General features: G+C 37.2%; 1 protein-coding gene and 1 long non-coding RNA gene across 3 annotated transcripts in view; both read right to left on the minus strand.

The window, feature by feature from the left end:
- LOC136286847 (uncharacterized) overlaps window positions 1-4,683 on the minus strand; it is a 72,178-nt gene extending 67,495 nt beyond the window's left edge. Inside the window, exon 1 of the long non-coding RNA XR_010720007.1 lies at window positions 4,543-4,683. This is a non-coding gene — a long non-coding RNA (uncharacterized lncRNA). The remainder of the gene's footprint in view (window positions 1-4,542) is intronic.
- LOC136286846 (SAM and SH3 domain-containing protein 1-like) overlaps window positions 1-26,237 on the minus strand; it is a 532,287-nt gene that overhangs the window by 336,760 nt on the left and 169,290 nt on the right. The gene's annotated exons all lie outside the window — the stretch shown is intronic.

Below are 26,237 nucleotides of genomic sequence, written 5' to 3' on the forward strand. Positions count from 1 at the left end.
GAATGTCATGGAATGCATACAGAGTGGTGGCATGCCTTAGTTGAAAACAAATTTTCAGGCTGCCGATTAGATTTATTTTAGATTTATTTTGTTCATTTTAAAGATCTGGATATTCATCTCTGCCCCAAAATGTATCTCTTCTTTGGCTCTATTATATCCGCATTAGAAGTAACAAAGCAAAACTGCAGATTATCTCTTTTTTTGAGTCTATCGATTCTTTCTTATTTCTGGGAAAAACATGCTGCATGATGTTTTATGCCTGCAGTTTTAAACAATGACTTTAAATACCTTTTTGTTTGTGCATTGAAATAAATTACAGTTTAAGAATAGACCAAGACCAACTGATACAACCCAGTTAATTCTAAAATGCATGTTAATCAAGTTCATTTGAGCTGGTAGCCTGTCTCTCCCTCGTATCACAGATTTCCTCTACTTCACACTGAACATGGTGGGTCATCCTTTTTAACTAGATGATTTAAACAGATGGCATCTGTACTGTGTAGAATTTACCTCGGGCCAAACATCCTTACACCTGCTTTAGGCAATGCCATCAACTGCAGTGACAGTCAGGTTTGTCCTGATAGGGATGGCAGGAACCTCACAAGCCCAGCTGTGGTCCTTCCAAGCCAACTAGACCTGGATGGAATGAGGACAACTTGAGACATGAATTGTTTTGTACACATGCACTGACCCTCCAAACACCATCTTTCCTGGTGGTTGCTGAGCAGAATTAACCAGAAAAGCAGATAGGCAGCTATTTATAACAGGTTACTCTGTGAGGCAGTCTGTTACATGTGCCAGATATGTGAACAGGATTTATGACCTGTCAGGTAGTATCTCTCCACAAAAACTTACACAGTGCTCTGGACACAGTCTTTGCAACTTTTTTGTTTGTTTGTTTTTTTACCAAAGCTGCAGCAATCCTCCAAACCAAGTTAAAAGATGCCCCATCACACACACTCATGTTTTGCTTCATGACAGAAACCCTGAAAAACAGGCAGCATCTGCATAATCAGCAGGTGTTCCCAAAGTCCCAAGTTTTTGCTCTTGCAGCAGATGGGACTGCTAATGACAGGGAGCCAGAACCCTACTGAGGAATCCCTCCTCCCAAAATACTTATTTTAAACAGGCACCTTTGAAACATCTCAAATGAAAAGGCACAGCACAGAAGTTATTTTGCAGATAAAATTTGGTATTCCCACATACAGCCTGCCAAACAGAATTTTCTTTTTCCTTTTTCTGCTAAAGATGTAAATTGTTTGGTATTTATACTGCATTTTAAAATTCTAGTTGGCCTTTAAATTATGTCTTTGGAAAAAGTAAAAATATCAATATGGGTTGTTTAAAAAAAAAAAAAAAGGTGAATATTGTTTTTTCTTTTTCCTTACAATTTTAGGTGTAAAACAAGAATATCTATCAAACTGTTAGATAGTTATAAAGCACCTACACAACTACAGGAGTGTTATGATTGGTTCCACAGAATCTTTCCTACATTCACACAGCTTCTCACTTCTGAATTACTCCAACATAAAACGATTTCAGAGAAAGAGTGGGTTCCTAGGCAGCAGATTCAATCAGGCTCCAGAATGTTTTGAATTCTTGCAATCATAAATATAGTTGATGTTGGGAACTGCGAAATTGTTGACATACTATTTGTCTCCTAGATGTGCTGTGAACTGACTCGGTTGTTGCAGACACAAAACAATAAAGCACTCTGATGTAACCTACCCCACTTACAGAATCACATTTCATTACCTCCCTCTACAAAATCTCACCTAAATCTAAGACATTTGTGGATTTTCTTCCTTCTTGACATGGGAGAAACATCTTTTTCTCACCAGTCCCCATCTCATTTCATTTTGTCTGGAACAGAACCCAGAGACTTTGCCTTAATGAGGAAATCTAGCCCAATTCCTGCTTAGGCATAATTCATGGACTATACACTGACCTTGTTAAACAGCCTATTCATCTATTTGCATCAATCTCAACAGATGAAACAAGTACTGACACTAACTTTGCTTCCAGTTTCCAAATGTGGCTGAACAGAAGTAGAGTAAATGCAGCCAAACTCTCCTATGAACTGTGAGCTTTATCTTGCTTTCATCCCCGAAAGTACTGTACAGTGCTTCTGATAGAAAGATTCTGAGTACTCTATGCTGATGTTGTTTAACATCCGGTGTTCATTTCTACAGAACTTGACATTGCAGAGGCTTCTTGAGAGCAGCAAAGATGCTGCTCTGACGTACAGGGATTACCTTCTAAAAGATTATCTAAAAATCCAACCTAGAAAGATTCAGGTCAGTTCTTAAACACCTTGCATAAAGGCAAACTGCTGTATTAATAAAGTGTGAAGAGGTGGAAGACTGAGTTTCCACCTGCTGTACCCTCAGGGCTACCACTAAAAGTTATTTGTTTGCTCATTTATTTAAACACTGGCAATATGAACCTACTTTCAGCTTCCCACTCTATCATATATACAATGTAATATGTAAATTATGTGTAAAATTGTATCCTATGTAAACATGCATATACCCTACAAATTCTGGTCAATCCCTATCCTTGGTCCTCTTCTATATATCATGCCTACTATTACAGCCTTACAAGGCTCAAATGCTGCTTGCAACAGTAATTGTTTTAGTTTTTTTTTTTTTTCAGGAATGGACCAACCACTATCAAAGTCTAACTGCTTTTTTAAACCATCTGAGACCTTATTATACAAGGAACAGAAATTTTTTGGGGAAAAAATTGTCTTCGCTAATGAAAACATGGGCATTAGACTGTCTCATTTAGCAGAATTTGGACATTATCTGCGCTCTCTGCAAATTACATTTGATCTTTGCCAAAAAGCAGAAGTACACAGTTTAATGTGATAATATGGGACCTGTTGTGAGGTAACACAGTAAAAAAAAAAAAAAAATCATAACCAGGTCATAAATGCTAAAATGCAAAAGGAAAGAAATGCCTGTTATTCATCTTGCAGGCAGTATTCAGACATTCATGAAATTGAAAGTTAATGTACCAGGGACTTTCATTATCTGACCTGTTCTATACTATCCATTAGAATCCCATAGTGCTGGAGACAGAGGACCAATAAGTCACTAATACAAGACGGAAAAGGTCACAAAAACTAAGCATCAATAAGACATTACTTCTCTATTACATTTCACTGCACTCAGCAGAAAACACATTTTCTGAAACCAGAATGTTTTACTATGTAACATAGCTAAACTGAGAAAAATATATGTTTACCAAGGCAAGGGCATAATGATTAGTTGTCGAGTGAAAATAATGACTTTTTTCCCTCTATTTCCTCATTAAAGAAATTTTGTTTGTTTAAAGGAAAAGAAAGGTATTGCATGGGGTTTATTTCTGATTTTAAGGCTATTTCTTACAATAGAAATATATTGCTCCTTTGGCTATAGCAAAGGTTTCCTTTCACACCACTGAAAATGCAATATTTATTAATATGCAGTAAAGCCAAAACAAATCTGCTTTCCATTTCCTCTAGTGCAATATTCCATTTATTTAGAATAGCTTTCAGTAAAAACAATATCACTACAACTACAACATCATTTTCCTGTAGAAGGATGATATACTGATTCCCTTGAGCTTTCTCCATCCCATTTCTCCCCTAACGTTGTTGCCCAAAGCCGCTCCGTATACATTGCTCTTACTACACAACTGAGAAAAATACATAGCAGGAACTGTGATGTGCAAATAAATTACTACGAAGCAACTTATGAAAAGACTCTTAACTTTACCATTTTCCATTACAGAAAATACGTAAGCATTCATGATATTTATTTTAAGTGTTGGAACTAGTTTGTTCATGAGGCAAAGTTTGCTGTCAGTGATCTTGGGACTCACTCAGATAAAAACCTCATTCCTCATGCTCCTCTATCCAGTAATGGGTGAAAAAGACTTGTCACAGTAGACTCATCCACGTAAATGAAAAGCAGGACAGGTGATTATGTGCTGATAGACATTGGACCAGAGGATTTCATTCACCAGTCTTTGACTCGTAGGGAACGCCACAGGAAAAAATGGTTACAGCTATCCAAATTCTACCTTGCTAAATTGTTTCAGTGGTTCTATGCACTTTCAGTATCACCAATAAACATCTGCAGATCAGGATAAAACTTTAACTATTTAAATGTAAACAAGCACACCTGGGTCTTTCAGCAAAACAATATTTTAAAATTATTTTGAAAGCAACCTGTAGACTGGCCAGAGTATGTTGCAGCAACCCTCTTGTCAGAGGATAGAAATGAGCCGAGACACAGACTTCTGGTTTATCACACCAGGAAAAGGGTCCTGGTTTATTCCTCTTTACAACTCAGCCACCCTGACTCCAACTATTCACTGACTCTGGCTGCAGCAAGCTCCTCCTGCAGGTTTCCCTTGCAGCCTCTGACTGCTGGTTATTTCCTGCTGAACTATGACTGCAGGTATTGCTTTGCAGACTCTGAATGCAGGCTTTTACCTAGCTAGACTGCAACTACAGGTTCCAACAACAGGTTCTGACTGCAGACCCAGACTGACCTCATAGCAGTGATTCTCTCTCCCCAGGATCCTGCTTCTTCATGATCCTCTAGTTCCCTCTTCCTCAAGGTTCCTCTTCACCAGCTAACCCACTCCCTTTTATCACACTAATCTTTATTGGATACAGAGCTGTGACTCATCAGGGCCGAGGCTGTATTGTAATTAACACAGCTGTTGCCTATCGGGGCAAGGTCACCTGTATTCCCTTCTCCTTCAAGTATACTTGAAGAGTATATCAAGAGTATACAAAAGGTACTTGTAAAGAAGAGACAAAAATGAAAGTATGATGAAATTAAGAAGATCACAGAAAGGAAATTTTCATTTGGGATTCCCAGAAGTAGACAGGACAAAATGACACAACATAGTACAGCACATGTGATGTAAAGAGCAACTTTAAAGTGGCTGGAATAGGGACACAACAGATTACTATCTCCCTGCCTGCCCTTGCTATCCTTTTCAGTCAGGAAGGTTGGAATTTCAAGTTAATTGTGTAAAACAGAGAGTGCCTGAAGAAAGCCTGACACAATTTCAAGTCAGCTGGAGCCCTAGGATAAAAATGTCTCTCTTTTTTTCCAGCATCTATAAAGACACCAAGTGTTTGCAGTCTGTAACTGAAGATTTGATGGTTTTGATTTTTTTTTTCTTTTTAATCAGAGGAATTATTAGGAAAAGAAGACTGCAACTAAAGAAATTCAAAACTGCAGAATGACAAAAATGAAACAAAATGGCCGGAAGACAAACTATTGCCTTGCCTTCAGTAAGTCTTGGTATAATGGATTAAAGTCCTTGCCATCATGTAAGAGGGAAAGCCTCTCTTCATTAGCTCTGGGTCTGGGCTTCCAAATGCCCATCAGCTTCCACCTTTATCCAGGTCACCCTGGCTGAGACACAGCTGAACGTTCTTACTGGCTGACCAGCTTTGCTCTTCAATGAGTGACAGAAGTGAAAGCTTGGTTGTCCTTGGAAAAGTGAAACCTTCTCCTGCATCTTCTCCAGAAGGCTAAGCTAAAGGAATGGTGACCAGGTCTAAAGGACATCCATCATTCTTCTCTCCCATCTTTCCTTAATGATTTAAGATTTGCTATTTAACCAATATCAAGTAGGAAGAGACAACCAAAACCCCTTTCTACTCATCAAAGAACACCATATCCAATAACAGTATTTATCATAAGGCACAAGGAAAACATCTGCATTTACTTAAAATAAATCCCACTGTTTAAGGAGGAGACACCAGGGAACATTTTAGGAATTTTTTACTCTTGCTTTGGTAAACACTTTGCAATGGACTGTGACACAATTTTTATTTAGAAAGTTGTCTTTTTAACAGTGCAGAATCAATAGTAATGCAGACAAGGTTAGCAGTTAATGGCTAACCTCTGTCCAAGATAGCAGGCCCCTGAGGCACAAGGAATTTATGCAGAATCAAAGTTAATAGTGTTGAAAACAAAAGACAAAACCCTGAATCCTTGCTACTTGATGTTGCCTCCTACGCAGTGTACTCACTGTGTTTGCGGTAACAAACACAACCCTAACAGTCCTTTCCCATCCTAATCTCCTGAACTTTTTTTGGTGGAAGCATAGTATTATACAACTGAAAGCCAAAATCATGGAAAGAAACTATGATGGGATTTTGTTAAAATCACCTTGTAAAAGACTAAAAGACAACAAACTTTTACTTTTTTTTTTTACATTATTGAAATTTGTTGATTTTAAATATCCAGATAAAAGGGTAATTGCCTTTCTGTGCTTACTAGCCTTTAATAAGGGCTGGATTGTACTGGAGCATTGGATGACATGACAGCTCCTCCTAAAAGAACCAGACTGAAGTCTTCAATCCTCCTTTGAATAACCATGGTTTCACAAGACATCTGCCTACATGTGTGCTAATCTGAAGTAACCCCAACACATACAGACAGAAGACACTGAACTGCAAGTCGAAGATCTTAAGTTTAGCAATATGATTCCTTATAATGTAGTCAGTCTGCACTTCAGATAAACTTAGAAAACCAAGAAAATGTTTCCAAGCACTGCAATTCTAAAAGAATTCCTTCTATTTTAGTAGACTACAGTGCACCCACACCATATGTCTCTATGTAAAGAGATCAGTATCATGGCATCAAGGATTAGAACATGAAATCTATATTTTCTAAAAGAAAATGACAGCTAAGATACCCTAGCCAGCTATATTTCAATAATAGGCAGGCCATATTGTTGTTTTACTGGGAAACAAAATACATGACAAGTAGAGCTTTGGTTTAGACTTAATGTGACTATAAAAAATAGCTAACCTTCACCAAAAAAAACAAAAAAATCCCAAACCCAAAAAACCTCTTAAAATAACAAGTCACTACACAACATACAAAATACAGCACTACACAATACTTCAGCTTGAACAGGCTATGAAACACATCCATAAACAATAAAGTCTCTCAAGATACCTATTTACTTGACATGCTTCCATATATTACTGTCATATTTTACTACTATTTACTTTAATTAGAGCCTACTGCCAAAATTCATTAGAGAAGAATCTGGTACAATGAAGAATAATAAATTCTGTTCATTCATATGTTTTTAAATGATTCTGCTCCTATGGAGCAAAAAACGGTATTTCCTACCTTGGCTTCTAGTTAAGAGATTGCAAAAACAGTCACAACAATTCTTTCAAAATCTTGTGTCAGTCATAACTGAGTTCACAGGATATACTGCTAGAGCTTCATGTCACAGAGCTGCACATGACACCCACACCATAATTGAGTGCTGTATTACTGGAGTCTACACATGTTATTGCAAGAGACACTGTAATTGTTGGCCAGGAGTGGTGCCTGACACCCCCTAGCCAAACCCTGTCTCAGATATCAGTACAAGAAATATGGAAAGCTCCAAATTTTGAGCAGCGTTTAATTATCTGGTTTAAGGTCCTGGAAGGAGTAGGAAGGAATGAAGTCTCAGCCTAGTGGCTAGATAATTTGCCCAAGAAGTTAAGAGTCCTGGATTTAATTCTCTCTCCATCTAGAGTGATTTCAAGGTAATTGCATTAACAGCAGGTTTAGGGGCTTCTTTCTACCTAAATTGTCAAAGGAATGCTACCGCGAGAGTACTGAAAGGCTTATGATTAGGTTTGCCAAGCTACTAGGTGTATATATAAGTATATCCTTATTCATCCCAACTAGCAATTAATTGTTGAAAACACACACACACGTCATCACTCCCTTATTTTACATAAATGAGAACTAGAAACAAAAAGCAGGATAGTCACCATAAAAGCTCATTGATGGAAAAATCTTCCATCAAATTGTAGTATAACTCTAATGAATTACTGCATTAAAATCTTTATTACAACATGTTTTTACAAATTTATATTATGAAACTGAAATACTTAACAAGTATTCAAGAAAAACCCTTATTCTCCCATATCATGCTATCTGAAATCCCACTTTTTTTTTTTCTTTTTTTTTTTTTTTTTTTTTTTTTTTTTTTTTTTTTTTTTTTTAGATACAAAAGAATACACATCTTCCTCTTTTTAATGAATATCAGCTTCAGGTCAATATTAGATCATTCCTGTCCTGTTTTGGGAGGAAGAAATGAAGAGACAAATTCTCAGTCCTGTAGGAAATCTAAGCCATTTTGAAACCGATGGGAATTGTTAGATTTCACTGAAGGATACAAAATCAAACTTATAATGGAAACTTCTACTTTAATTACAGAGCAAATATTGATACCACAAGAGAAGGTTCATTATTGGAATGTTACTTAGGTTACCATGGCTCTCAGTGATATCCAAGGCGATAACGTTTGAACTTTCTCACCAAAACTCCACGTGGATTAAATGAAAATATTACAAAAATTTTCAAGGAAATTCGAGAAGACAATAAGCAAAGACAGGAAACTAATTTTCTGCTTTAAATCGGAGCCTTACTCCAAATTAGATTCTGCAGGAAAGGTAAACATCCCTAGTGGAGGTTGCAGGCCAGAGCACTTGTGGTACCCTCTCTACATCCTCCCTTTTCCTTGGGTACAGGATTGCCTGCCTGTGCCAGTTGCCCACCTATGACAGGACAAAAATGACAGCTCTCATCTGGTACTTCAAGGGATAAGGAAACCTGTGCTGGCCAAGGGAAAAAAAGGACAGGAATTTGGCTTATCATCAGGTCTCTCTCCCTCCATTTCTGTAAAACTTCTCAGCTCATAGGGCACAGATGGAGCTATTAAAACTCAGGGGAGAATTCCCTGCACGCCAAATTGCAGATTTTGTTTCACTTCCTTATTTAACTTTATCATTGACTTCTAACACCACAAAAAGAACCACTAAACAAAACATCAAAAGATCTTTTTCCTGAAAGTCATGAAAAAAAGAAAAAAAAGTCTTGCTACCCTTTCACATGATCTGTCTTCCATCAGTGGGCTGCACTCCAAGAGCAACAATGTGGGTAGGAGGACAGAATCAATAAAAAAGAAGAAGAAATACCAAACAAAAACCCCCCTCAAACCAGCAATACAGACGCTGCTAGAGATAGAAATTAAAGGAAGAGAAGAAAGAAATGAGGTAGCAGCTATATTCTCACAGTCTACAAGATGAGAACAAGGTTTATACTAACCTTTGTGCCTCATCCTTCTTCCTGAGCACAAAAATGCAGTATTGAATAGTTTCTGAACTGCTGAAAAGAGGGGGCAGCAGGCTAAAGTAAAGAGAAATAAATGGTGCCCTGAAGGCCTGCTATGCATCCAGGGTGCAGTTTTGTGTAACAGTAGAGAAGACCTGAGGAAGGGGTGTAGGCCAGCATTAATTAATTTGATTTGGCCAAGATACTAGAATTAAGTGACTTCGTTTGGCTTGGCACAATCCAATTACAAAAGAGATCAACTGATAATTTTGAAGACAGAAATTATTTATTTCAGAGAAGTAAAGATACATGGATGGAAATTAACCAAAGAGGAGAGGGACAGGTAGCATCAGAGAGCATTTCTCATCCCCTCTCCTATAAACTGGCTTAATGCTTTAACTTTTGGGTTCTTGCAGATCTTCCCCTAGGAAGAATCTTGAGCAAATAGCAGCTGTAAACATTTGACTTGCTTAAACTCTTGGCAAAACACATTTCTAAGAAACCCAGCTAAGTAAACAAACGTTCCAATTTGGAGTCAGTCTGAAACTGAGCACCAAATGGTAAATACCAATCAAATTGTGCACAGTCACCTAACCTGTGTGTGGCAGTGAATGCATGTTAAGAAGTATCTGAATAATTTTAAAAGACTCTTTGAGTCCCTACTGAAAATATGGCTTCCTATTTTATTGAATTGTTAATTATTCCAAGTAGAAGATTTAATGCCTGATAAAGTCATGTGTGCATGAATTTTTAACATCTAAGATTTTTAATTGTGTGATGCCTGTTATGTTACAAAGCAGAATAAAGTAATGCTGTCTGAATTAAATACTCCAAATGCCAACCAGTTGGATGGAAATAATTTCCTTTCCCCTCTTTTTGCTTCTACAAGACAAAGATAAAAATTAGCATTAATCATACAATGGCAAACAGCTCAGCATATTTAGTTTGAGCCAACTCATCTGCAGTGGATGTAAATCCAAATGCACCAGGAGGAATAAGACTCTGTAGTCTTCTGGGCAAGTGAGCAAGATGGTTGCTGGCACCCTCCTCTGTCATGGCAGAATGTTAAAGGTGGCAGGCATTTAAGGTATTAATTCTATAGGGTGTGACTTTGTTTCTCACTTTCAGAATTTGTATCCAACTTATGTGTGAGAACAGCTGCTTCTTAACTGAGAAGACTTTTTATGCAAGAAGTTTCTACAGTGCTAACCTCAGACAGAATTTTCAGTTTAGGGTTAATGCCAGAAGAAAAGCTATCATTGGTTCTAAATATACCTTCCTTCACCTTAAACTTGAAGAGTCTGATCCTTACATTCCTGAAAAGTAATTCATTTCACCCAAACAAATCAATCTCTATTTGCAGTCTGAGCTAATTTGTCAGAAATGCATCCACAAAATGCTTTTATTTGTCCTAATTTTGTTAGCTCATCTCATTTTCTCTTCTCCACTGTTCGCTGGCCGAGGAAGAAGATCTAATTAAGACCCCTGTTAAAGTAGCACGGTGTTGGCTGAAACCTTTGTTTGTACCTTTGCCAGCAGAGAATGATTGACATTAATAATAACCCCGAATGTAGTCCCAATAGTTAAAGCAGAGCAATGGCTGGATGCAAAGCCAGAACCAGTGTTTTAAAACAGGCAGGGAAATAAAATGCCAGGGCCCACATACCTGGCAGCAATAAGAACCCTTTCACTGATGGATAGGAGTAAATATAAAGGCTGATAGCACAGTAATAAAACAATGATGATAACCCAAAATTATTTATTACAAGGTAAGAATGCTGCTGCTTGCTCAGGCTCTGCTGTAAATGGAAGCTGACATCAATGGATGACTCTCAGTGAGAAAACATGGACCAATTTTAATTTGGGAAGTGTCATCTCATTTTTTAAGGTGAAAGCCATTATCAGAGGTGACAATGATCTATAGTGAATGAAAAGAAACAATAAACCCCCATACTTAACCCTTCAGTCTTGAACATTTACTACAGAGAGAAATTTTCTCACAAACACCAAAGTATCTTAGAAAGTTGAAACACATCAACAACATCTTCTTGGAAATCAAAAGTCTTACTGGGTTTATTAAAGAAGTAGAAATCCCACTGATACAGTATGTTTTTTGAAGATAATACAATCAGCCCATATTATTCAGACAATGACTAGCACTGAATAACAGGGCACTCCATTGGAAAAAGGTGAAAGAGCACAGCATAAAAAACATGGAATAAGGTAAAATTCTGATGAATTGTGTTCAATAACTCCTAGAGAGTCCAGTCAGCAAGGGAAACATTTCTTCTGTTTCCTGCCTTAACATAGCTAAACCTATCAATATAGGTTTGACATATTTAAGAGAGATAATGTACAAAAGAAGCCTTATAGCACATCCCATGTAAGTTCTATGGCCTCCAGTAAAATGTTACCATAGAAACACCTTTGCCACAAGGAAGGTGCACTTTTGTAAAGGGCCTGGGGGTAAACTTTCAGATTCCCATGGCAACTACTGTGTCTAAAGTCTAAAGTAGCAGGTGTCAGTGTCTTTTGGAGCAGCATGCAAGAGAAAGAAAGAAAAAAAAATCCACCCAATATTTTCTTCTCTGGAACGGGTAGTCATAGCTGGTAATCATTCAAGGTAATCTCATCTACCTGAAGGTGGAATAGCTACAAGAGAGTATTTTGAGTTAAAAACTGTATGTGAGTGGGCTACTAAAGCTATGAAAAAATAAAGGATAAAAGTAGCATTAATTAAAATGGCAGTGAATAATCTGATACTTTCTCAGTGAGTAACACCTATATGGGCTTTATGGTTTTTAAAGTCAGGAGAGGGACTCCTGATATACTTAACACAAAGAGAACTATAGTTAAAAAAAAAACAAAAAAACACAAAAACATTCTCTTTTGCCCATTGGATTGCATGCCACCTAAGCCAAGAAATTCCTTTATTTTCAGCCACATGTTCAGTCACCACCACTTGCTGGGAACAGCACTTAACCAGGAGAAGACACTCTTTAACAAAGGTCAAGAGTGCAAGTACGCTTAAGAAGGGCTCCATTTCTCATACTTCAGCAACGTTCCTATCAGTTAATATAGAGCAGCCCGTGGAAATCCTAACAAACAGCAAATTTTTATTCAAAGCAGAGTATTAGACAGCACCTGTATACAAAGGTATACCTCAGCTGTGTTTGGACATCTTGTCCTTTCTGAAGAACAATAAGGGTCAGTAAAAAATTGCGTATATTTTCTAATGCTGACTGAGGAATCTAATAATGCTTGCTGTCTCTAAAGTAAATCCCTCAGTTTCTTTTTCTGAAGCCTAGGTATGAATATCTAAGAGAGTGATAGAAAAGTGCTTGTTGATACTGAATTGGTATCTATTAAAACTCTGACAGTAACTGAATTACTAACTCTCTGTGAACTGTCTAGGGACTCGCATTCTCATGAATTCTATTGGAACTAGTAAAACCAGTAACCTTTTTGTTCAGATGGAGGCACTTGTAATAATTACGTGCCTGTTTTCTGAGGCCTTTGAAATGGTCTTTAATGAGAACTTAGAAAATTACCAGCATTATATCTGGTAACTGTCAAAGTAATTAGAGTTCCTTGAGATCAAATACTTGGAAATTCTCAGAAAAAGAACAGTGGGAATTTTTTCTTTTTCTGAAGTAAAACTAGGAATATTTCTTTCAGAATAGCCAAAATGGACCGAGAATTTAAAACTATGAAAAATTTGAAAGGTGTCTTCAGCTGAATGATTCTGTCACTGTACACAGATGTTATCATTATCAACATGCTTATGCATTTTCTGTCATACTTCAAACACATGTTGCCGCTAGGGGAAAAAAACCAAACCCAAGTGGACAGAAAGGTATTGCCTTGAATCAGTCGGTATTGTGGCAAAATTCAGCTCAGAGAAACTAACACAGAAGGGCAAGCTTCCTTTTAGGACATCATGAAACTCCAGGACATAAATATTGTTATTTTTCAAACCAGGCAGACTCAGATTCTCTGAAAAAAGGGTTCTTCTCATAAGCTGGGAAGAGGCAATGCCATCCATGCAAATTCTCCCTCTGTTACAAAGAAACTTAAACACAATATTCAACTGGCTGACACCTGTTTGTTCTTAACAAACAATTTCCTTGATCACTTGCAATCTTAGCCCTTATTTACAGTAATTTCAATATGATTTTTATCCTTCTTGAAGACACACACGTTCATGGCATTTCAGAAGGAACTCCATCAACATTTTAAATAGTTGATACTACTGAGTACAAGAACTAGAAATACCTTATCATATGTCTTTTGCTATTGCGTGTTTTGCACAACAAAATCTCATCAGTTTTTCATAAACATCCTATGAATGCTTAATGCACTTAAGTCTATTTTATTCTAAATGATGAGGGCTCAGAGTATAGCAGACATTATTATTTGCTTCTGATACACGGCTTTGTCTCTTGTACTATTAAAATTCGTCTCTTTTTATTCATTTCAGATCTTCATATTACCCTGTTCATTCTACTTGTTATTCAGCTCCTACTCTGCATTGAGATTGACCCCATCTCTGTTATATCAGCAAATTTCATTCATGAGTCAAGGTCATTAAGGAGAATATTAAATAAGATTGTTCACTTGATGAACTCCTCTAATATCCTTTTTCCCTGAAATACTTTTACTTTCAAGATAACTCATCATTCTGGGAAGATAAGGAGGATACATGTAACAGACAATAGGTCAGGAATGAACTCGGTTGCTTGAAGCCTCTTCTGGAAGAACAATAAACTGAAACCTGTTACCGTTATGAAGGAAATGACATATTAATGTTACTGTGGTACTGGTGGTACCTGACCTGTGTCTCATTCTGTAGTCCCAGATGTGGCCTAGCCCTTTGCTAAGCCATTACATTTTGTTATGCCAAAGCTGGGCCTAGCATGAGTGTACCGGAAGCATGGCTTGTGCACACCAGCAAAAGGGACTGGTACCAGCAAAATTCCAGGTGTGGGGTCAGGGGCTCCTAGATGCACCTGGAGAGAAGCTGGGGGGTCACTCATGAGAGAGAGGACTCACAAGCTGCAGAAAAAGAGCTGGTAACAAAAGTCTCCCAGAGGAATGTCCTTATGCCCACATTAAACCAAGATTGTCTAAAAGACAACAGTGTTAGACAGGAAAAAGACACACCCCCCCCCGACTCTTAAAATGTAATCTAAATATTTTCAGAGCATCACAGAATTTGCAGTATCAAGATTCTTACTTTATAGTACCAATATTATGAAATCTTCAGACGATATTGTGCATGCGAGTACAATAAAATTCTGCAACTCTCAAAGCTTTGGTGAAGTGGTTTTATAGCTGTGCAACAAAATATTGCCCTCTTGTCCTTTGGTCCTGAAGGTCCACAACTATTTAGCCAGTCCACTGGAGCTGGCAGGCCAATGGGGCGAGAAATTAGACGCGCTCAGTGACGCTGCTTAGGGAGCAGCCATTGCTAGGCTTAGTGAGACTGCAGGTGAAGCCAACCTGGCACAAATAAAGGGAAACTGGGAAGAAGGAAAGAAATTTTAAAAAAGCTAACTGAACTTCTTCAAGCCTACTCCAGTCACTTCTGTGCCTGTTGGCCTATGCAGATTGGCAGTGCAGTAGAAGCAGGTGTGGAGAGGTCCCTTGGCAGAGGGAAGGCCAAGCAGCAGCTGTGCAGGCTCACAGAGCCTGCTTGAGGTTTCTGGTCTGTAGTTGAACCGTGATGTAGAAAATGAAGGAAGGAAAAGAGGTGAAAGCAAAGGTAAAATGGGGAACTGAAATAGATTGATCACATCTGAGTGACCTTGGTTCGAGCACACTGCCTCATGATATATGGAACTACAAACTGACTTTTGAGGCATATCGCTCTATTTGACAAGGATTTAGTGTCAAAAATTGTGGTTTGGTTTCAAATAGGCCTATGAGTGTTCACACAGTAATTAGATACAGTAAAGCAAATTTTTGCATTTCTGTTACTTCTCTGCTGTGGCACAGAAGCCCTGAGCTGGCTTAGAGTACAGATACATCCCAAACACAGCCAGGTTGGCAGCTTACATACAGAAAACTGACTTATAGAACAGGCTGATGGGAAGCCTTCCCTCTGACTCAGATTTTGGTCAGTCTGAGGAATTTACAATTTTGAGGTACAGTTAAGCTTTAAGAACTGTTATAAATTGAGTTTCAAAAGCCCTTACAAGTGCCTCTAAGAAAGATAGCTATAAAATCCAGTTAAACACAATTTAATTTATTTGAACTTAAAGCGTAACAGTAAAATGGAGAAAGAACTGTGCAGTCAATAGTCAAATGAATCAAGAATTAATCTGGGATTTTAACAGAACCTAGAAGAATTAAAAAGCCTCTGAAAATCCCTTTTTTAGAAAAACAGGTAAGACTTAGGGCTTTAAAGAAAAGTCAGTTATCAACCAGTTTCCAAGAGTACATGTTGCATGCAAAGTCAAGATATCAGAATTCAAGGTCAGGATTTAGACTAGGCAAAATCTCTTTCATTAGATATTTTCCTTGGATATTAATCAATGTGACAAAGCAGTAACAAAAGCCTACAGGTTTTCCAAGTGTGATCCAAAAGAAGTTTCTAATGGGAGTATCAAGAACTCTATCAGCATAGACAGGGTACTTGATTATAAAATCCTCATGAAAGTTAAGGATACACTAGTTAAGGATTATATTCAAAGACCTGCAAGAAGAGATTAGAAAGATAGGCAATATTTCTCAGTAATTCCATTGTTTTAAAAACACCACATTTCTATACTGATGCCCCTTTCTTTGGCTCTTCCTGAGCTACATGACAGTACTAAAAATAGATGAAACCGAAAGAAAGTTTTTCCGTCATTTCCAGTGCAGTCTTGCACAAGTTTCTTAGAACTCTGAAGTTGGAAAAAATATTGTGTGTATATAAAGAACAACCCTCACCCATAAAAAAAATTAGCATATTTATTTCACAGGAAGGGGGAGGCAATAGGTGCTTTTTAGTGAAGGATATGGATTATTGACTGTTTTAAAGGATGTCACACCAGACCAGCAGGAAGCACAGTTGCAGGAACCCTTTGCACTTGCCTCACCCAGCAGTGAGAACCTGTAACTGTTCAAGTAAGCAAAATCATAACAGGCACATCATGTTTGAATCCCATAAAATAGAGACAGAGAAAGAAAGGTGGGAAACTGCCTCCCTAATCAGCTTCTAAGACAGCGAAACTATTATCAGTCCTGCAACATAGCACTCAAGACATAATATTCTCTCTGCACTATTCTTACTTAAGTTCTTCCTGGAACTGAATTAAGCATGATTTTACTAATCAGCATTTAAATTTCATATATGAGACCAATTTTAGAGCAAACTATTTGTCCACAGTAGGCACAAGTTCTTCAAGTTTTAAAAATTTCCTTTTTCATGTCTGCTATTTTTACCATCTTCATAAGTGAAATAAAAAGTGCATGATTGACCTCTTTATGAGAAAAATCTAATGTGTAAATTAGTAAGACATCCTAAGGTTCAGTAACTAAAAGTGACATGAAATTCCCTTTTGCTTTTTAAGCTAATTATCTAATTGATGCATTTGCTTCATTAAGCTGTAGGTCTTACTTCTTTTTTCAAGTAGTAAAATGCTAGCTGACATGCATTTTAAAGAGATATCACTTTCAATGGCTTAAGACAAATTTTAAAGAAGTAGCGTTTCAAAGAAACTTTCAGCAAATAAGGTTTCAATCATGATTTAAACCAATGGCACACTGAAAATTTTAAAGGTTGCACAAATACTATTCAGAAGAACACAAGCTGCATTATCCACCTTGAGTATCTTGACACTAGCTGTGCACAAAAGATATTCTTTTCCCGTTGCAAGATTTATGGACTTTCAAGTGCAGCTTTGCAGAACTAAGAAATTAGGCAATTCAACTTAATATACATACATAAAAATTAAGATGCGGGTTTTTACAAAGGAGAAAAATTTGCTCTGAGAAATATAATAAAGCCAGTAGAAGAAACTGAACCATTTGTGAAAGGCCTATTCACTTATAACAGGTGAAAAGTTTTTTCAAACAGAATAAATGTTAATCATATCAGGATACGATGCATATTTCAATAGAATAAGGATCACTTACTTATTTGAGCTGTCACAGGGAATATTATTGCTCTTTCACAATACTGTTCTTTTTTGTTGAACTTTATTAATAATAGTATCGAATGCAATAATGAAATTACGTAGTTGCACCACATAGATTATTGGATCTGCTAGCTAAAAAATCAATTTAAATTTAGCAAAGAACAAAGCAGCAATACTGTTTTACATAAGTCTGGAGAGGTATGTTTGTACTACATGCAACTCATTATCCACTCTGTATGACTAAAAAAGATTAGGGTACTTTTCATTGAAGTTTCTGTTTCAGAAGCAATTAGAACATAGAATAGACTATAAAATATCTTAGATTTGTGGAGACAAAAAATACTTGTATGTAATTAATGTAACTTTCAGACAGCCTTGAGTAACTAGTAGTAAAGTTTATCTGCATCAAGACAAACAAGCTTCCAGCTACCACTGTTTTTTCCAGTTTCCATAAAAAACATCATCATCGTACAGGAGGGAACCAGGTGTCACACCTTTATTAATGTGGCTGGAGAGGGAGCAGAAGTGTTAAAAGAAGTCAGAATGCAAAGGAATACTATTTTAGAAATGTGACAAGGAGAAAAGTATGGCTATTTGAAAGCTGCACTGACTGTTGAGCAAAACCTACAAGCAAGCGGGCAGAAACCTGTTTTAAATCTGAGTCTTGTGTAACATCCTTTATTATACTATGTACATATGTATCTGAAGTGTCAGGATGAAAGGCAAAGCCATTACTTTGCTGTTCAGATCAGAGCCCATTCAGGAAGGTGAGTTTTCAATACACAACAACCTGCCAGCAACAAGGAAGGACCATGCCTGGTGAGAGATCTATGTGCAGCCTTCTTCAACGGAAGTAGTCTTAGTAGAAATCAGACTTCCATTATGAAGTGTTCTCACACTGTGTGGTGGTTTGATAATGGCTGGGTGCCAGGTTCTCAACCTGATTCCTGATTCTCTACCTCCTCCCCCACAGCAATGCAGGGAGAGGGGGGAATGGGGGTGTGCTGGTTTTGGCTGGGGTAGAGTTAATTTTCTTCACAGTGGCTAGTATGAAACTGTGTTCTGGATTTGTGCAGAACATAGTGATGATAATATGGAGGTGTTTTGTTATTTCTGAGGAGGGCTTGCACAGAGCTAAGGCCCTTTTCCCCTTTTTTATTTTTTGTACTGCCACTGCTGGCAAGTTACCCTGCTGAGGGTTACAATCAACTCACCACATATTATTATTAATGCTGTTGCCTACTTCTCAGAAAGAGGAGTCCTTGCCCTTGCAGTTCTTCACAAACACATTAAATTTTTCTCATAAAGAGGTCAATTGTGTACTTATTACTTCATTTATTTAGGGGGAATAAACGAATGAATGAATAATTAAATAAATAAATAACTCTGTATTTCCTTCTATGCATTGTGGCTACTTTTAAGATAACAGATCCACTTCTGAACAGAAATTAGACTGTGAGACTCCAGAGCTAAGCCTTTAATCTATATCGGTCTCTATTTCTTACGGTTTTGGCTTTCCTGAGTCAGATGGATTTGTGCACCTGATGATGCATCTAACTCCCTGCTGAGTCAGCTACCCCTGTTTCCACTTCTTGACTGTTACCTTCTTTTATTGTATTTGGCTTCTGTCACAACTTCCCGGTTCATCCACACAGGTTTCTTGCTAACATTGTCTCACTTCCTGCATAATAGACAGGACCATTACCAAGCTTGTAAGTGGAAATTCTGGAAAATCAACCAGCTGTCCTGGACACCTCTTCTATCCAGGGCCATATTCCATGGTGTTATTCCAAGAAGATCCATCTACATGTAAGAGCAGCCTGTTCTCATGAAGCACAGTGTTATGATTTTGCTTTTTTGCCTTGTTAAAGCCTTGCAACATCCTGAACTTCTCTATTTCATGATCACTGCAGAAAAGCCTGCCCACCCCAGGCTTCAAATTCTCAAGCAATTCTTCCTTGTTTGTAAGTGTGTGGCTCTGCAGAGTGGTATTTTTGTTGGCTAATTTATGACTTTTATCATAAGTGAATCTTTTTTTCCTTACAATTTACATTTTTCCTCTGTGATGTTGTCTCTGCACAGGAAAGATTGCAAGACCAAACCAGCAGAATCATAAAGAATGAGAGCCAAAGGACAAGGGGAATTATAAAGCGACTGTTGGTGATATGGTTTCCTATTTGAGCATTCATGCAGCACTTGAAAAACCAGCATACATTAAAATGCAGTCAGGTATTTTCTTACACAAGTTCATCTCCACCTGCTCAGCAGGCTTAAAATAAATTTTCTAGCATCCCCTGTGTCAGATACTCTGGTAGTATGCCTAAATTCAAGAACAGTGCAATGGGTGATCTGCTTATTTTGGTAATTTAACATGGCATTGCATGATGAAGGTGTTTGTCTCATTGTTCCATGTGACAGCAGCATCCTTTCTTTGCCCTGTATTAGGAAGTTGACTGTGAAGCTCACTGGAACTCAGTCAAATTCTGCAGTGGACCAGACAGCAAATTATAGTTCAAAATTCTGTGAAGTTTGCAGTGTACAGGTTTACACAGTGACACCTGCCATGCTGCATCACTGTGCTCAGCAAGACACTTACAGGAGCCCATTCAGATTGCCACTACATTTCTCATTTTGATTCTGCACTTATAATCCCTTCATTTGTAGTCCAAATTAGGCAATGCAATAACACATCTTGAAAGAGGGAAACAAACAGGCACCAAAAATTAGTTTCAGTAACCTTTGCTGTGTGGAAATTGAATGATAACAACCCCCACAGGGATGTAGAGATTCACAACTAATCATATCTGTTCATATCAATGATTTACCATTCAGATTCTGGACAGTATGTAAATACCAGGCTCCTGATAGTGTCTCTAATAATTTGCCTATGCTCACTTTTAGCTTTTCCACCTCAAAACCATTTTATAAGATGTCAAAGTTTGGTTCAAATCAGATTTTAAGTTTTGTGGATTAAAAGACAAAGGATCTTGGGTTTAGCACTGAATAGAATATAACTTTTACTGATCTCTTCATTAAAACCATTACAAAAGTGAAAAAAACCCCTGTATTAAAGCAGCATAGAAACCTCTAAACATTCATTAATCCTTTAACATTGTTATATGTGATTCCCTTGTACCAATGAGAATTTAATATGAGAAAACTTGAAAAGCATTTGAAGCTTTAAAGGAATTTAGCTACCATAGTGCGATGCCTCCCATACATAGCATGATGGGAAGCTGTGGGTGCTAAGATCAGACAGAGGTTTGTAAGTCAAAAATTGTGTGCGTACAAGAAGTGTATGCGTTTTCTTGGTGTGGTAGGGAGAAAATAGACAGTTAACCATTAATCATTCTCCTACCCCTTTGCAACTTTAAATCTTTCAGACTGATACATAAGGATAGAAATTCCAACAGTTTTTTTCTTTTGCTTGCTTTATTATTCCCCCAGCATCTCAGCTATTGATAATATCCATGGCTTTTTTTTTTTCACGTTAGATAAAACAGAATTTTACCAAATTTGCCATAGAAAGAAACCTATCTCACAATCAAAAATATGTTATTTAAAGATGCACATGCACACACCTCTCTTAACAAGATGCAGCCACTGCATCTCATCTGCACATTAGCAACCCTGTCATGGCCAGCTTGCTCAGACAGAGCTTCTCCTAGTTTAACTTCTCCACTTCCAGGGCAGACATTTCACAATATGCTTTCACATAGGCAAAATATTTTTACATCTTTCAAGTTTTCTTTGAAACACTCATCATCTTTCACTGACTGAGTCAACACACAGTTTTCCCTGAAAATATTACAACCTTTACCTCTGCTGGCTCCATCTCACTTCTCCCTACTCACTGCTAAACACAGCCATTTCCAGGTAAGTTTGAGAAAGTGGAAATAAAGTAAACCCACGTTTGTGTGCTGTATATCACTTTTACTATGCAAATGATTGTTTAGAGAAGAATAAAAGGCTGTAAATATTTTGAGAAGTGGGCCCCCAGTGCCTCTTCAGCCTGCCAAACGGCGGCGCATGCTTTGTAATTATGTAATATAGAGAATACCAGCTGGTTTGAATCGTTCTCAGGGGCTTTGGATGATATCGAAATGCTCGGCTCCCCCAGTGAGAGCCATAATCAAGCAAGTAATACCGTAGAGTCAGACCAAATTGACATTGAGTTGTTGGCTCTTAACACACTTTAAACCAGATGTTAATGCTGTACACTGTGATTTTGAAGTTTTTTTGTCTTTTCTTTTCTTAGATAAAGCATTATTTCTCTGACAAAAGGACTCTCTTGTATATAAACACTCTCTCAGTTGTTGCATTTTACATTTGCTGAAGAAACAGACCGGTGTTTATTTTCCACTGCTAGGGCATAGGATGGGAGGGGTACTTGTTTTGCTGTCAAAGTCGTTTTGGAGGCAACTAGCCCAGACCTTGTTATGTATTCAGCATGACAGTGGCTTAAATTGTAGTCTTAAGAGCAAACTTGTCAATTCCTACAGTGGCAATAAGAAGTGGTAGCTTTTTGTTAGCATGTAATAATAAGCAAGCATCTCTACCAAAAAGTTTTTGCAATGGGTTCTCCACTGCTTTACAAAGCAATAGAAACCTAGAATTTCTCCAGACCTCATAGTCTTTATATATTCACAAAACTGTATTGTGAAACTGTATTATATCCATTTTGTGCAATCTAATATAGAAGCTGAGAAAGATCTCAAGCTGTTAGTACAACTATTCCCCTTCTGAAGCATCACAATTAAACCACTCTCCATAGAGATTTTGTCTTCCTTCACATTTTTCTTAATAATTTCTTACAGCCATGGTGAAACAACTTTCAGTTTTTATGAGAAGGCAAAGAGCTGCTTCCCTTTCCATACAACATGCTCCCAAAGACTCAGGAAGCCAATGAATTGTGAACCACTCACCGTGTTTCCTATGGACTGTGACTGTTAGTGGAGTTGAACTTAACTACCCAGGCTACTCTTTTTGCTGCTTATAGTAGCAAGTTTAAAAACCACGTCTCACCTCCTGCAGGTGTCTAATGCACTAGTGGGATGGTCCAAACAGCAATCTGCACTTTGTAGTATGGACTGGGGGCCCAGCAATCAGCTGGGTGACCCAGCTCACTGCCTGGGTGCTCAACAGCCAATCCTCCCACACAACCAGCGAAAATTTTATACAATGCCCATGCAAATCCTATTCACAATTTATAATGCTCTCACAGTATTAGCCAAAAATCTGCCAAGTCTGAAGGACCCAAGAATGGCTGCCATGTTTACATGTATCATGAGACCAGTCCAAGTTCCTCTTCATCCTCACTCCCCTCTTCCTAGCCTTACCAGTTTGCCACTGATCCCTTGACAGCCATTCTGCTGGTTTTAAGCTGCTTTATATGCTGCCATCTGATCTGAGAAGTGGGAAACAGAGTGCTGTGTGATTATGTGTGCTGTTAGACAAAGCCACTGCATAAGGGAGAGAGGTCAACAACTGCTTGGTTGAAAAAAAAAAATGAAAGAAATGCAAAAATGTTCTAACCCCCTGCTGCATATCATAATATCCCAAGGTGAATCACAGTGACATTTCCTCCCTGAAACACAAGTATAGCATAGTTTTTGTAGAAATGTGCAGCAATCCTTCACCAAAAATCAGTATAATACACTTTTATCCTCTTAAATAAGTACTAAAAACTGTTTCACGTATCAGTAGCCTCCTTCTAGACAGCCATGTTAAAACAGCAAATAGACAAGCCCCTAGGTAATAGGAATGAACACAACCAATTATGTTATCAATTATTCAGATGGATAACTACTTTAAAGACGACAACACAGCTACTTTAATAATTAATAATATTTAAGACACTAACAAACTAAAATGTCACTTAAGATTTTTATGGTCTACTGGGCAAGTATTTTTTGAAAGAGCACATAAAAATAAAGGAGCATTTGAGAGACTTCTATGTGGGTTATGAAAAGATTTTATCAGTATTTCAGGTTAGATTTTAAAGCTACTTTCCACAATAATCTTATATCCCAAATCATCTCTTCTAAAAACGATATGGCAGCCTTGTATTTCAATAGTTCACTTTATTTTTTCTGTTGGGCCTATCTTTATTCTTTTTTCCTTATCAGTTACTTTATTTCAGTATATAAAAAACTGACTCTCAATCCTTCTTTTCCCAATGAGAGTCCATATCAAAATGGAAACTTGTTGGGAATGGGTGTTGAGATAAATCTCTTCCTTGAATTTAGCTGCAATTAAAAAAAAAAAAAAAAACAACAAAAACCAAACAAGAATAAGAAGATACCCAATGTGCTCTTGTATGCATAAAAACCCAATTCCCATTGAGAAATGCAATAAAAATGTATGCAATTGCATTTTTGTGTGTAGGAGACCAACTCTACTGTTGCATCAATTTTTGTTAGTTCCATTTATCCAACAGAAAGAAGGGATACAGAGATTTTTACCCTGGTCAGCACTCAGAAATTTCCTAATTTCTTTACAGGAGTGTCTAAAATTAGACTAAATCTATACTTTGATATCCAAGACGTTTGGCTTTTTGGCATGAGTAACTAACAGCTCTCTTGCAAGGCATTCATCACCTGATAAACTGAAGGTAGGTTTTTATTAATGTCTATTAAAGAATGAAAACATCACTTCTTTAATAGGGCAATTCTTGTATTATTTACGGTTAACATTGCTACAGGTATGTGCCTTTTTAAGCCCAAGATCCTGTGGCACGTTTGATACACATAATTTCCAGAATTAACCTGGAGCAGAGTGTGGTATCTGAGCTATAGTTTTATTGCTTACATTTTTTTTCCTCTAAAAGGTAGTTATCCCCCCGGTTTCTTTCCCAGAATCTTCTCCTGCAACATGCTTCAGTGATTGCTCGTGATTCAAGGACATGACTGTGCAGGAAATTCGTCACAGCAGGCTGGAGGGGTGTTCCATTTACATTCAAAAAACCACAGACTCCACAGTAATATGTCTTCAACCTGGCTCCAGCACAGCAGCTACACAGAAAACAGGTCCTCAGAAAATATCAACACCTGATTTCCAGAGGGAACAAAAAGCAACATGATTTTTGATTCACAATTTGATGCCTGACCTACAAATACAGGCATATTTAGAAAAGGCTTTGATAATGGAAGCAATTTAACTACACTGAAGTTTAAGGTAATAAAAGCTTGTTTCAAAAGATACAAACAATTTTTATGTGAGACCTTAACTATATTCAAGAGGACTATGTAACTTCTTTGACTAAACTAATAAATATAGTTGCTTTGCTAAAATTTATTTTATTTTACATGTTTTGCTCATTCTGAAAAAAAAAATCCTTGTATTTGTGATTTTTTTGGAGCTGCTCCTCTCATGGTTTTTAGGAAATCATTTAATATTCTGTGCAAACAACAAAATATTAAATATGTCACTGCTCTGGTAAACTTAAAAATAAGCCATGTTCTTTATTCCAGCACAACTACACAGTGACTGAACTGGAACAAGTAATAGGTTTCAACGAGATTACATTTCTTCTTTTTTATCACCACCTCCCCAAGGGCTGTATGCCAAATTGGAGAATGATAAAGTAAGGGGAAATTATTTAATAGGATGGATGTTATCAGAAACATGGGATTGTGATCTAAGATCAACCAGAATAAAATCACAGATGGCAGGTATACAGCCATTATGAAAAAAGCTTTTAAGTATTGTAACAAGAGAATATTTAGCAATAGTAAAAACTTCAATTATAAATGGAAATGATAAAATTTCATGACATGCCAATGAGACTCAAATATTCAAGTAATACTTGAACTTAGAAAGACCACAGTGTGGTTACTCATCACATGAGAATGTAAGAAGATTTTTTTCACTGTGTGAGTAAATTAAGGGTATAAATAATTTTTTTCCTTAGTATAGACTAGGGAAAAGAATTACTTAAAGTGCTTCTTTTTTATAACGACCTCCCAAAACTCTATGGAGATGAATGGAGAGATATTTCAACCACTACTACCAGTTTTTATAAAAACCCCTTAATATTCAGGATACTTAAGAAATCTGGAGGCAGTCTAGCATTTCATTATTCAACAAAGGTAAACAAAGAAGTATGAAGAATACTGTGGATAGTGAAAGAAAAGATTGCCAAAGATTTGATTTCTAGAGGATGGGAATACAGTTAAATACCACATTTGTGGTTCTATAATGAAAGTCTTGGCAGCCATACCTAATTCTACTATTTTATGAGGTTATAAATTGGTAACTAAAAACCTGGGATTTTCTTAGAATTTTGGATTGATTCAGCTAGAATCACATTAACTACAAACTAGAAAATAATGCAACACCAGACAATACCAGCAAAGAATGCATGAGGCATACCAAACGACCTAAAATCATCTGAAAATATCTAATGATTCTCAAAATGCTGAAACCGTAGTTTTGTAGTGTTCAGTACTAGGGACAACCCTGCTAAAATTTTTTAAAGAGCATGAAGGAGTAAATAAAAAAAAAATACCCAACAAACAGGATTGCTGATTTTCCATATTATACAAAGAATGCTTGTAAATTCAGATCTGCAGAAGGAAGTAATGCATAGAAACCAGTTACTGGGCAGGTAGCACATCTAGAAAGCACAAATATAGTCCACACTAACAAAACAGAAGTTTGAACTCTGGAAAATGATAAGACTGGAAAAGGTTCAGAGAGAACATAGACTTGCAGGTTGATGTTATGATAGAAAGTACTAACGAAATTCTTGGGCAGGAGCAAGAAATATTAAGTACGAATAATGACTTCATCACAGTGCTAAATTGACATAAGAGCATTTCACATGTACTTGGCATGCATAAGCAGAAAATTATTTTCAGAAACTGAAGAAATCCATGGAGAATTTAAAAAAATAATTCGGTTTTGATATCGCTGCATAAAATATCCAGAACCATTCCATATATACCACACATCAAAAAACTTATTT

The sequence above is a fragment of the Chamaea fasciata genome, unplaced genomic scaffold (assembly GCF_029207755.1).
Source record: "Chamaea fasciata isolate MVZ Bird 193981 ecotype frontalis unplaced genomic scaffold, bChaFas1.0.hap1 SCAF_3, whole genome shotgun sequence".
Taxonomy (NCBI): domain Eukaryota; kingdom Metazoa; phylum Chordata; class Aves; order Passeriformes; family Sylviidae; genus Chamaea; species Chamaea fasciata.